The sequence below is a fragment of the Sciurus vulgaris genome (genome assembly GCF_902686455.1).
Source record: "Sciurus vulgaris genome assembly, chromosome: 6".
NCBI classification, from domain to species: domain Eukaryota; kingdom Metazoa; phylum Chordata; class Mammalia; order Rodentia; family Sciuridae; genus Sciurus; species Sciurus vulgaris.
Genome location: NC_136466.1, coordinates 142,772,290 through 142,786,772, shown reverse-complemented (window position 1 = coordinate 142,786,772; position 14,483 = coordinate 142,772,290). Strand labels below are relative to the sequence as shown.

General features: G+C 40.4%; 1 protein-coding gene across 2 annotated transcripts in view; it reads right to left on the bottom strand.

Moving 5' to 3' along the window:
* The window catches only part of LOC306664718 (uncharacterized protein), a 50,266-nt gene that overhangs the window by 18,433 nt on the left and 17,350 nt on the right, over positions 1-14,483 (bottom strand). The window lies entirely within an intron of this gene.

Below are 14,483 nucleotides of genomic sequence, written 5' to 3'. Positions count from 1 at the left end.
GGTCTTTCACTGTTATTATTTGAAAACCATGAAGTCTTCAGTCTTGGGGAGGTGGGATGAAGTAAAATATGTTGCTATATGGGATAGTGTACACCTATTAGATCTATATATTTCTGAGGAACTGAAAAGCAGAGTTTAAAACAGATGCTTGAATTACACAAAGCCTGTTAAAGTGGAAAATGCATCATGTTCATATCTCTAAGCTTTGGTTCTCTTTCTGCAAGACAGAGATAGAGTATGTCCAACACAGATCACATGTCTTTCTGTAGAGGATCAACATAAAAATATTTATCCAACTTGAGCCATCCAAGCATCAGTTTTACAGCATTTTCTGTACTGCATGCAACCTGTTCTGTTTTCCTAACTTTTCTCTTTAACTCACTTCATATGTTTTTGCACATTAGGGCACAATAAAGAAATTGAACTGCTATTTAAACTTAAAATCTTAACCCATGTGATTCCTGAAATCATTTCACACACTACCCTTTGGGAAATTTTATGCTAAGACAATCATAACACAACAAGCTATAGAAGATTCTACACAAAGGTAAAGGTTAACTGGTATATTTTCAAGTATTATTTAGAAAATCAATTCAGAGATAACAAAATAAAATACTCCCAGGGCCAGATATATATGTTCCTATTACTCTGATCAACTGAAGTCTGAATTTGCTCAGCGAGACCTCCCTTGTGAGCACATGGTACATATTAAAGATGACATAAGTCCCTTGTGATACAAAGATGAACAAAATAATCTGCAGATCTTGCTATTATTGAACTCAACAGTCTATTGAAATAACAGAAATTCAACAAGAAACAATACAAGCAATTATTTAATTACAATCATTACATTTTATGCAAAAGACTTGCATTTCTGTATATTTTCTGGCCATCTCCCCAATTATATATTAAGGGTCATTAACTGGACCATGCCTGCAGCAGTTTAAACCATAACTACAATTTTTTTATCCTCTTTTTATTGAGTGGTTAGGTTCGTGTCTGCTTCACTTGAATCTGGACTAGTCTGAGAAATTCACTCTTAACCAACAAGATGCAGCAAATGATGATCCACAACTTGAGTCCAGACATAGTCGTCTTTTCCACAAGAAATTACTCCAGAATTTTACTGACTTGAAACATTCAGAATTTATTATTCACAGTCTCTCTGGGTCAAGAATTCTAGTTGTGGAGCTAGTCAGACTCTCTCAAACCATTTCAGACAAGGTATCATCCAGGGTTGTGGTCCTCTGAAGGCTTGGCTGAGGCTGGGGGACAGATTTTGAAGGTAGTTCACTCACTTGCTACTGAACAAAGTCCTCAGGTCCTTCCTGAGCTTATTAATGGAAGTCTCAATTCCTTGCCATGGTTGTCAGGGTTGCTTTAGGGTCACATCAGGTGACTTTCCCCCCAGCAAGTGACTTAAGAGAGAGAGCAAAAGGAAACCAGGATACCTTCATATCCTGATCATGGGAATTGAACACCATTGCTCTGTGTTATTCTATTCATTAGAAGTAAATCCTGCAGGACTGAAGATGCAGCTTAGTTGGTAGAAGCACTTACCTAGCATGTGTGAGGCCCTGAGTTCAATCCCTACCATGGCAAGAAGAAGAAAAAATGAGGTACACACTATACTTGAAAGAGGAAGGATAGGTCCTGCATTTTGAAGGAGGGCATACCAAAGTATTTAGGAACTATTTTAATATCACCAGATCAGTCACAAAAAGTGATACTTGCTAACTAGACAGACATTGCATAAAACCTTCCTCCTTAAACTGCCATGTTACAGATCAAAATACCCTAAGATTGCCATGCTGTGAGAAAAGGCAGCTCACATAGAGTGACCACATGTAGGTACACCAATTGACAGCTTAGGTCCCAGTCAACCATCAACGTCAGCCACAAAAAATGTGAATGTTGTCACCTGAGTGTTTGTGTCCACCCCCAATTTGTATGTTGAAACCTAGTCACCAGTGTGAGAGAACACTTTGGAGATGGGGCCTTGGGGAGACACTGAGGTCGTTTTGGGCAAAGCCCTCATAAGCAGGACTAGTGACCTTATAAGAAGTCAGAGAGACCCCTTGCCCCTTTGGCATGTGAAGTGACAACAAAAAGACTTCTAGGAAGTGGGCCTCAGCAGACTCTGAATTTCCACTGCCTTGATCTTGGTCTCTCACCTTCCAGAACTGTGAAGAATAAACTTCTGCAGTTGATAAACCACCAGGTCCATGGTATTTTGTTCTGACCACCCAAATGGACTAAGCCAATGAGCAATGATGCCTCCAGATGACCCAGCCCCAGCTGTTGATACCTCCAGCTATCATCTCTCCTAGCCATTGAATATTCCCAGTTCCCATATGTAAGTCATGCCTAAGATCAGATGCCTCTTCTCCATATAGTAAAAGAGGGAACACACACAGCATAGTACAGGGATTGCATGCAGGGCATCTCCAGAACCAGGGTCAATCCTGCTCTGCTGCTTTAAGCAACTTGACCATGGGCAATTTTCTTTACCTCTTTAAGCTCCAGGTTCTTCATTCCTTAGTCAAGAAAACAAGAGTAAACAAATGTTGTTGTGAGGACTGAAAGGAGTATTACTAAGTTCCCACTATATAATCTATGCAAGGTACTGTTTTTAATTTAATCATTATTATCTTTTTATTCTCATTAAATCTGTTCCTTTTCCAGTACTTCCCATCAGTTCATGTCAAAAAAATCCTGAGTCATACCCCAGGCTCAACATTAAAACAACAGCAAAATGTTCAACTCCTACTTATGTTTCACCAAGTCTTTATATAAGGTATCAAGTCCTGTTGATTCTACCTCCATAGTTTCTGTTATCCTTTCACACTCAAAGCCAATTAAAGGGCCAGGAGGAAGTTCCCTTGGAACACTGACTGAAATGGAAAGTCAACACCACTGGGAACACCAGCATGAGGAAGCCACAAGTATTTACCAGAAGCAGAGAGTGAACGTGGCTGGAAAGAACACTTGGATCTGTCAGCAGAGGTGTGGCCTTGTGGTATGTTCTCATCCAAAATAGTGAGTGGAAATGTTGTGTGCAACTTCTGCCTCACCTGTGTAAGTGGCAAGACTTGCCTGGACTTGTTACCTTTTCTCCTACCTGTGATCTGGAACATGAATAGGCCGGAGCCTGACCTTGACGATGGAGAAAAAAATACTTTCAGGGATGGTGAAATTAAAAAAAAAAAAAAAGGAAAAAAAAAAATAGGTTCTCCCAATAACCTCACGAAACTACTAGTACAGACAGGCCAGATGTTTATGTGAGAAGGACATAAATTTCTCTCTAGATTTTTCTGTCTCCTTTGTTATACCAACCTAGTCATCCTGCAAAGTAATACAGGCATCCCCACATCCTATTCCTCCATTGACTGATGGGCAGGGAGTAGGGATGGGGGGAAGACATCACTTTCTCAGAGTGTTGGTGGGCTTCAAAATTCCAAAGTAAAAAGTGTGCACACATTTAGACAGCCCAAAACAGCCTCCCATGGCACTGTCACTCTGGCAAGGAGCAAGAACAATCATCCCAAGGACCCCACAAGGGCCCAGGAGCAGTCAAGACTACTTGAAGGAGCCTGGCTAATAGAATCACTGGATGGCCATCCTAGATCAGACAGGAATAAGAAAGTTCAGTCAATACCATTTGAAAAACAATGAGCCTCCTGAAATTCAGACACCATTTCAGGACATGGGTAGGAAATCTGAAATGGCAGAGACTAAGTTTCTGCTACCCAATTTAATTTTAAAAAATTAAGATCAGGTTTAAAAACATACATAAAATTGATCTTGCACATCTAAACTTGACAAATGAAATTTGTATCCACAACAATAACTCCCAAAGACTTAGCAATCATCAGCTGGGAGTTGACCTCAGGCCAGACCCTATGCTGAGCACCTCACAGGAGGGCTACTTTGCTTCATCTTCTGCACACCTCGATTATGTTGTTATTATTCTACAAGCCAGAAGCCAGGATCTGAGAGATGTTAGGTAACATAGCCAAGGCCTTTGTTACTGAGTGGCAGGCCCAGGATTCCAACCCAAGTCATCTGGTCCAAAGCCCAGACTCTTAATTAATTTCAAGGGTAAACACAACTCGAGGTTATCTGCTTCAGAGGTAGTATTGTTTGAAGTTGAACCACTTATAAAAGATTGTTATTCCATGAACTGTTTGACTTCTAATAGACATTCAGAAAAGTGTACACACTTAAGTGTATGGCTCAGTAAATTTTCATGAACTGAGCAAACCTATATAAATCACCACCCAGAATAAGAAAGAACATGAAGAGAACTCCAGAAGTCCCTCAACGCCACCCTTCCAGGCATTACTCCCCCTCTAAGGTACTCAGTGCCCCAAAGCCCATAGAATCAGAGGCCAATTCTTGCTGACTTTTCATTTATGAATTTAGTTCATGTGACCAGAAGTTACCACTTCTCTTTTTACAACGATTTCAACATAGATAAAAAGCCAAGGCTTCACATGATCAACTTTCCAGTTTTCCTCTTTCTCCTGGTTTTTTTTTTTTTTGTTGTTGTTGTTTTTTTTTTTTTTTTTTTTAGATCAATTCAACATGGTTAACATCTACTCAATTACAACTGAGTGTTCATGTTGAGCAGTGGGTCAGAAAAGCAACACATATGATTGCATCTCTACCTCCTAAAATAAGAGATGTTTGGGCTCCCATGTTCTGTTAACTTCTTTTGGAAAGTGCAAAGTGTTAAATAAATACAAGGCAACATTATGGATTTTATCTGCCTGGTATCACAGGTGCCTAATAAGGTACTGTTAATATCTCAAAAAAAAATATCTCAAGGTGTTTGGACTAACTTATTTGACAAGGATCCCTGGGTCACCCAGGTAAGGCTAGTTTAGAGAATAAAACTAAACTAGCCTTTTGATACAAACTTGGAACTAGTTTGTATCAAAATTTTATTTGGTCTGTTTTCCTTCCTTCTTTCCTTCCTTCCTTTCTTTCTTTCATTCTTTCTTTTTCCTTCAGTATTGGAGATTGAACTCAGGGCCTCAAGAATGCTAGGCACTTGCTGTACACCCCAGTCCTTATAATTTTCTTTCTTTCTTTTTTCTTTTTTTAATTAATTTTTTATTTGTTCTAATTAGCTATGCATGACAGTAAAATGCATTTATGCATTTTTATAAATCATACATAAATGGAGTATAATTTATCATTTTTATGATTGTTCATGTTGTAGGATCACACCAGTCATGCAGTCATATATGTACATGAGCTAATAATGTTTGTTTCACTCTACTATCCTTCCTATCCCATACCCTTTCCCCAATCTTTACTCCCCTCTACCTAAAGTAACTCTATTCTTCCCTAGCTTCCTGCCCCATATTGTGAATTAGCATCTGCATATCAGAGAAAACATTTAGCCTTTGTTTTTTGGGGTTTGGCTTATTTCCCTTAGCATGATATTCTCCAACAGGGTCTCACTAAGTTGCCCAGGCTCACCTTGAACTTATGATCCTCCTTACCTCAGACTCCCATGTGACTGGGATTACAAGCATGGGCCACTGTGTCTGACTACTGGGTATATTTTCCAAGGCAAATGATAATAAATTATCAAAGTAAAAGTTGTCCTTTGTGTTTTCCAAAAGTTCTTGGATTATCATGAAAATTATTTAGAGGCAGGAAATGGACCTAGATGTAGCTACTCTTTGTCAGATGGTATGTTTCCTAAGCATATTAATTATATCCCATGTAATTCACTAGCAGAGGCATTTTATATGGACTAGCCATATGCATGTGATGTGTGCATATCTGCAGAAAAAAAATGTAGATTCTGTAGGCAAGCACACAATTTCACTTTAATTTCCATACTTAAGGAGTATCTTCTGCTCCATTCCCAGTTTTTAGAAATCATGTATAAGTAGTCATTTCTTCCCAGAAACAGGGAGGCCACATTATTTCTGTTCTTCCTTTCTGGGATGCAGTCGATCTATTTGTCCATCAAGCCCACTCTTACCCTTCTCTGTGCATGAGGAGGGTCAACTCCCTCCACAGATGCCCTTGCTCTCTGGCTTCTCAGTTGGGTCAAACCACGGGAAGTAGTGCCAGGAGATCAGAAAAAGGGAGGAAAAAGAGCATAGAAATCTTCATTCTCTGGCTCCAGCCTCCCTCCCTGCCATGTCACCTGGGCGGGCTGCATCCCTCCACTGAGACCCTGACTCCTGTCTAGCTGTTCTCTATCTATCCAGCTTAAGCAGCCTTCCACACATTCCTCTCTTCTTTTCTAAATGCTCCCTCCTCTCCTCCCTTCTGGCTTGGGGATTGTAAAGTGATCCATCAATCACCCCACTCTGTTGTCCCTTATAAAGCTTTTTTCAGATTGCCTAGTCTGGATATGGCAGCTGTTTTCAGCAGCCAAACCCAGGACAAAACCTGAGTAGTAATGCTCAAAGTAAGGCCTCAACCATCAACATTAGCATTTATAGTTGATCCATTTTCCCTCGTCTTTTTTTTTTTTAGTTGTTGATGGACACATACTTTTATTTTGTTTATTTATTTTTATGTGGTGCTGAGGATTGAACCCAGTGCCTCACACATGCTAGGCAAGTGCTCTATCACTGAGCTACAACCCCAACCCCAACAGTATCTCATTTCTTTTGGAATTATATGGCTTTATTTTCTGATTCTCAAATGGTGCTATCTTTCATTTTCATTTTGATAATTTTTCTATGAATGGGTAGGCAATGTTTTTGCCTTTAAGAAGGGACCCACAGACCAAAATGAGAGTTAGTGAGATTTTGTAAAATCTTCAAACTTTTTTAAAAAAATGCACACAAAGGAAAGCAGACAGAACCCAATGGACCACTTTAACTGTTAAAACTTGTTTACACTATAGGGCTTGGATTTTTGCATGCTTTCCAGTCTCTGCACAATTTTCCTGATGCCCAGACCTAAGCATGTTCGTATTGCTCCCTCTCATGTGTGCCAGGGGTTCCTGCCTTCGGGGTCACACACCTTCACTGCCACGAGGAGGCCACCAGCAGCAGCTGCCAGTATAGAAACCAGGATCCAGGCCAGGGATCAGCTCAAGTAGACAATAAGAGGTTTTCAGTCCTTGAGCTCATTAGTTTCTCCATTAATAATGTCACAGAGAACAAAGATATAGGTCTGCTGGGATGATGAGATTTCTGGAACATCCTTCTTCCCCACTGGATCTTTTCTAGAAACTATTCCAAAGTATCCTTTCCCACCTCCATATACTGTGCCAGCATTTGGGGATTTTTGGGATGTAAATTCACATCTGAAATGAGTGATTATTAGGTTGCTTGATATTTAGATTCCACTCAACTCTATTGATTTGTGAATATTTTTATGTAATGATAGATTTTTTAAAGTTCTAGTTTGCAAATTGCCTTTTCTTAAGAACCTAATCCACAATAACAGCATTTCTTCCTTCCCTTCTTTCTTTCTTTCTCTCTTTTTCTTTTCTTTCTCTATTTCTCATGAGCTAGTGGGGAGGAAGAAAGGAACAGAAGAATACCTTCATTTAAAGGGAATTTTCAGAAAGAAAATTTTCAAAAACAAAAGTAGGAAAAATGTCACCTCAGGTCTCCAATAAAATCACACTAATATTTTGATACTTTTTAATCTTTTCTAAGAACTGTACTTTGAAATGACTAATAAAACGTCTGAGAACCTGAACTGGTGGTCCAGGGGCCACACTTTGTGTCCAAAATAATGTGTTCTATTTGACTAGAGTGTTAAGAGAAAAGCAAACGGCTTCTTCCGTTAAATCTGACAGGATTTGTAGTGGGCAACATTTGGAAAGGGCCAGTTCTCATCTAAATCCAACCCGTGGTCTGGTATCAAGAAATTCTGCTTTGTAATTTCAGATATAGGACACATGCAGGATTTCAGTGTCAGACAAGTTGTGACATCATTCAAAGCCTTTTCCATCCATGTTTATCAACTTCCTAAGTTCTCTTGGGTGACTTAGGATTCCCTGGTGTTAATAAGGAATGAATGTTGAAGAGCAATTTTACTACCCTGATTATTCTAGAAAGGTTTCTCTCCAGGGTGGATTCTGATAGCATGAAATCGAGGTTCTGACAGCATTGGTGCACTGGCAATAGGTGCTCTGGTGTGAAGGCTGGTCTGGTTAAGGGAGGACCACTCACCAAACTTTCTCACACTTTTCACATGTATCATAGGGTTTTGCTTCAGGATGGGTGCTCTTAAGAGTGAGTACAATGTTTGCACTGAAAATTTCCAGTATTCTTCACTTCCGTGAGTCTAACTCTGCTGGAAATTCTCTTATTCTCTGTGTAGCCTGCGCTCTGCAGTAAAGGCTTTTCCCCAGTTACCACACTCAGCATTTCTCACCAGTGTGCACCTCTGATGCTCAGTAAGGGCACAGTTCTGAGTGGCAGCTCAAGGGTGACTGTCTTGACCAGTGCAGAGACAGTTGTGCCTGTGTCCAGTTGCACAGCACAGATGTTGGCATCACACACCGCCCTCCATTTCAGTCATTTACCTGTGTTCAAGGAATCTGTCCCTACTCTAGACCACTCACTGTCCTGGGTCAGCAAAGCAGCACTATGTCCCAGACACAGCTCCCTATGGAGAGATATAGCACCTTGATTTCACTGACTCATTATAACACCTGTTCCCCCAAAATTCTGGCAAAAATTCCAAGGTCTTTTCTGGAGGTGATTTACATGACCCAGAGCTTACAGCAGACACACCCATCCTTGCACGCTGACCCCAATCACTGTTCTCAATGCATAAGCACTGCCACACTGTCCCCTGATTTCTCCAGGTGCTATACCTGAGTAATGAAGAGGTGGCTCTGCTTTGCTCACAACAAATCTTTATGGTAGGAAAGATGTCGGTGATGTGAGCCACAAGGAGACCTGGCATTTGTCCCTCCATGAGGTACTTTGCCATAAAGGGCCCCACTGTCCTTCAGTCACATCAAACCTCATGATATAACATACTCGCTATCTTATAAATTCCTTCCTAGTTAACTCTGCCTGTTGGATTCATTCGTCATCTCCTCACATGGGTTTCAATTGCTCCGAATATCAGTATAGTGTTTTTGGACTCTATCAGCATGTGCAGTTCCAGTTAGCATTACAGAACACAACCTTAAGTCTTAAACCTGGGGAATAATCATCTTCCACTCCATGTCCTGTGACCAGGGCACACTGAGGCTGGATGTTGGGCCCCAGAGGCTTCTGGTAACCCCATCCACTTGACCGTGCTGGACTCAGCCCATGATTCAGCTCTCTCTATCTGGTGTTAATGCTTGCAGCTCTTCCAGGCTGGAGTTGGGCCTGGCTCTACAGCTGTGTGGTCTTGGAGGTGGTTCTACTTCTGCAGCTCCTCTAGACATTGACCAGGTAGAGACTCTCTGAGGTGAGTTCATCCCTGGCACTACCAGGCATTGATCTAGTGGAGATTTGGCAGCAATTCCACCTCGGACCCCATATATCTGCTTGACGTCACTGCAGTAAAGGCTATCCACGGTGGCTTCATACCTATGACAAAATTCTGCCCAAGCCCTCGGGCTGTCAATGACTTCTTCTGAAATCTAGGTGGAGAATGCTACACCTTCACAGCTCTTGCATTCTGCACACCTACTTAATTAGCACCAGGTGAATGTGGCCAAGGTTTAAGGCTTGTACCTCCCAGACCAGCTAGTCAAGACATATCTTGGCCCGCTTGAGATAGCTTGAGCAGCCCAGGGCACTGCACCAAAATGTGGGGAGCAGAGATCCAAAGCAGATCCAAGCAGCAAGCCATGGAGGGTACACATGGCCCACCCCCTGAAAAAATTCTGCCTTTCTAGAGCTCTGGGCCTGTGACAGGAGGGGCAGCCTCAAAAATTTCTTAAATGCCTTTGAGTCTTTCTTTCTCCTATTCTCTTGTTGATCCCTTCTATTCATCCCAATCTTCTCAGCAAATGGTCACATGGTCACCTCCTCTGTTTGCTCTCCTAAATACTCCTCACTCTTTACATCACCAGGCTGTGAATTTTCCAAATCTTTCCATTCTGCTGTTCTTTTAACTATAAATTCCATCTTTAAATCATTCCCCCTTCTTGCTCTATGAAGCACTGTATGCAGTTAAAAGTAGCCACACAGCAAGTGCTGATTTCTTTGCTGTTCAGATCCTTCTGCCTGATATCCTATTTGTTGATCTTAAATTCTGTCTTTCATAAAATCCTGAGGCATGAATACAATTCTGCCAAGTCCTTTGCAATGGTGTAACAAGGATGCTCTTTACTCATTTCTATCCATCATAATTGCCTTCACCATCCATTTTTCTACCTGCATTCTCACTACAAACATTGAATTAATCCCTAAGAAGAGTTAGGCTGTCCCTACAGCTTTTGTCTTCTGTTGAACCCTCATCAGAATTACACTGAGTGCTCTGTTCAGGACAATCTAAACTTTTTCTAAACTGCTTCTCCAAATTCTTTTGTCTCTTCCCATTGTCTAGTTTCAAAGCTGCTACCACATTTTCAAGCACTCTTTTTATACCAACAGCCCCACTCTGGCTATTAATTTTATTTCTTAGTCCATTTCATGTTGTTGCAACAAAATGCATTAGACTGAGTAATTTATAAAGAATAGAGATGTATTTGGCTCAAGGTTCGAAAGCTGGAAGATCCAAGAGCATGATACAGGCATTTGGCATGGGCCTTCATGCTGACATCCCACTGTGGAAGGCGGAACAGCTGGAGAGGGAAATACATAGAGAAAGAGGACCTGACTCCCACCTTTTGTAACTAACTGACTCCCACATCAATGGCCTTAATCCATTCATGATGCTGGTGCCCCTAGGACCTAATCACTCCTTAAAGGTTACACCTCTTAATATCATCTCAATGGAAGTAAAATTCAACCATGAGTTTTGGAGGGAACATTCAAATCATAGTACGTCCCATGATGTGAAATGGAGAGAGTGGAAGTAGCTGGATGGAAATAAGGAAAGGCAGGAACCCTTCACCTTTCCAACAAAAACAACTAGAAGGACAGAATACAATGAGAGATACAGGGGAAAGTTTGCACATAGGTTCTTGGACATTCTTGGAGTAGAGACAGAGAAATGAAGAAAATGATATTTAGGGAAGATACATGGATATCTTTGAATTAATATTGTAAACTAACTAAAATTAAATACAATCAAAAAGGAAAAAGGAAAGAATTCAAATCAAGGCAGCACTAGAAAAATAAACAAATAAATAAATGGTGCTGTTTTCTTAAACATTGGCCAAGGTGAGCTGCAGAATTCCTCCATCTCTTAAGTAAAGTCAGTGTTTGCCACTAGATGGCAATCACATGTCTAGAATAACTGAGGATCTTGTGTTTCATCAGTCCACCCATCATTAGATTCTGGTTTCCACGTTCTGCTTGGATACATTTTGATATTAAATGCAATTTGTCAATGCATGCCAAAATTGGTTAAAATCATGACCCAAAGCAGTGAGTTGTTGTCAAAGTCACTGGTGGGTGGTTTTTCCTCCCATTGTTTAAGAGCATATACTTGGAGCTCGTGCCTGTTTTTCCTTCCTTAGGAACTTGACACTACTTTTGCCGTAGAAATGTCATTCCAGTGGCAGAATATAGCTCAGTGGTAGAGCACTTACCTAGCATGTAGAGACCTTAGGTTCAACCCTCATCTCACCGCCCAACCCCCAAAAGGAACTGTCATTCCAGACAACTACTTCTTACAAAAAAAAATGAGCAGACCAGGTCTTGGATTTAAAACAATTGACCAACTGGGATTTTGCTTTGGATTGGTTTGCTTTTCTAGCTCGATAAATTTAAACAAAACTTTCTAACATTTTCCTTCCCATACAAGATTAACATTGAACAAACCATGTTAGATCACAGTGGTATAGATGCTATTTTGAGGGAGAGGGTACTGGGGATTGAACCCAGCGGTGCTCAACAATTGAGCCACATCCCCAACCCTTTTTATGTTTTATTTTGAGACAAGTCTGGTTAAATTGTTTAGGGTCCCACTAAGTTGCTGAGGCTGGCTTTGAACTCCTCCTGCCTCAGGCTAATATGTTCTATAGACACTTCTTTTATAGGTCCTCTTCATTATTTTAATATGCATATTAAGGCTATTGACCCAGTAAGAGATCCAAGAAATACCAATATAATCACTTTATAAAGGAATTCTAAAAATACATATGTTTTACATATTTGCATATAATGAAAAATAATCAAATACAATGGTGTCAACATTGATCTTAGGTTTTCACAGTCACCTGTTTCTTGTGTGGTTTATACTAAGCAAGGACATTCACTGGAGACCTAGAGAGTCAGATGGACTCCAGCTCTGAGTGAGCTCATACTTAGTCCCCAGGGTCTGTCCTGTCATTTTCAGTAGGATCTGCTGCCATGCTGGAGAGGGGGTTGCAAAGCTCTGAAAGGCCTCACTTACATGGGATCTGAGTGTTTTAAGGTTCATTTATGGGGAGAAAGTACAGGAGTTTTCTCTGAGACACAGCAGATCATATGAGGCTAGGCCTGTAATATGGCAAATGGAAATATGAATGAAAGCCCCAGGAGGGTGTCTTTCATCAGATGGCCACCAACATTATTTGACTGTGTTGCCCTAAGTTGCCATATCTAGTGAATGGCTGAAAAACCAAACCATTTTAGCTGCCATATAAGACTAAAATCTCCCAGTTTTATTGTATTGGCATCCCCAAATGAATGATGGACTTAAAACATTCAAACCAGAAGTTTCCCTAAGGGTAAATCAAAGCATTAGTTAAACATATTGATTATAGACATGCTACAGCTGAGTCTCAAGTACCACTGACATCACAGAAATATCAGTTTTGGATTACAGTGCTTTGACCAAAGGGGAAGCCAACTAGGGGTAGAAAGAGACATCAGTGTGCATCAATATTTTAGTGGGAAAGCATTAGGGATAGATCTTTTTAGCTGCGCTCTCCTCATCCACCAAGCACTCACCCTTGACTAGGAACAGTTCAATATGGAGGACAGGTTCATCCACCACAGTAGGAGAACATTGCTCCTACATTCTTCACTGCCCACACTGTTTTTTATCTGCAGTTTATCTAGTACTTCCTACTGCTTTTTGTGCTTAGTGTTAAGTCCTAATTAATGCCTAAAATGAGTCATCTAATTTAAACTTCATGTTACATTTACAGTTGCCCCTTGTTTGCTATCTGTGAGGGATTGATTCCAGGACCCACCACAGCTACCAAAATCTGTGGATGCTCAAGCTCCTCACACAAAATGGTAGAAAACTCTACCATTTTGCACATAACCTATGTATATATTCCCATATGCTTTAAATCTTTTCTAACACAATGTAAATGCTATGTGAAGAGTTGTTACATTATATTGCTTAAGGGATAATGACAAGAAAAAAAACATGTGTGTTTAGTAGGCACATTTTTCTTCACATAGTTTTAGTCCAAGGTTGGTTTAATCTGCAGATGTGGAACCTACAGGTGCGGAGGGCCAGCTGTAGAAAGTCCATATGTAAACACATGCTTACCTTCACATTCTCAAATACATCACTCAGACATGCATGCACATGTTTGAAAAGGCTTGACCTTTTTTTAAAACTAATAATGTAGCAACACATAGTTTAAAAGTAGCAGAATGGAAGACCATACACCTTTGTGGTAAGGGTAGTTATTCACAGTGCTGTATTTACTTCTTTTGCTGATTTCTCTTCCTTTCTTTTGGTCTGTACTTTCTAAGTTCTCTATAGTAACCAAATATTGCTTTTATAAATGAAAATCATAATATGTGGTTTGGGTAAAGTGTAATTGATTATAATGAAAAAGAAATAGGTTCTTTTAAACAAGGTAGGGTGTAATTGGTCTTAGAGCTGACAACTGAGGCGACCCTCAGCTAACTTTCCATTAACAGGCACTGACTTGAACAATATATCACCTGTTTGTTTTCTCATCTTACGTAGAGGTGGCGTTAATTGCCAAACCCTATTCAGAGATCAAATGGGAAGGTTATCTGAAAGCACCTGGTGATTAGACAGCAGACCATAGAAAGTGCTGACTTACTTCACTGTTTCTTTGGTGTTTTCTATAAACTATGTGCTCTTGATACAGGAAATTCCCAGGAGCAGAGATCACATGAGCCCTCTTATGGAAGTACCCAAAGACCCATGTGAACCATAGCCAGCAAGAGTTGCTGATGTCAAGACTAGAACCCCAGATTTGGTTCCAACAGTCAAGAGTCAAGATACATTTCACCAGATATCCTAACAACAGAATTCCATAGGAACTGAGGTTGCCCAATAAAATACAGAGCACCCAGTTAAACTTAAATTTTAGATATGGATATACGACAAATAATTTTTAGTATGAGTGTGTCCCAAACATTGCACAGGATTCACTTAGACTAGAAAAAGATGCCAAATTATTCCTCAATCATCTAAAATTCATACTTAACTGAGCACCCTTCACTCTCCCCTTC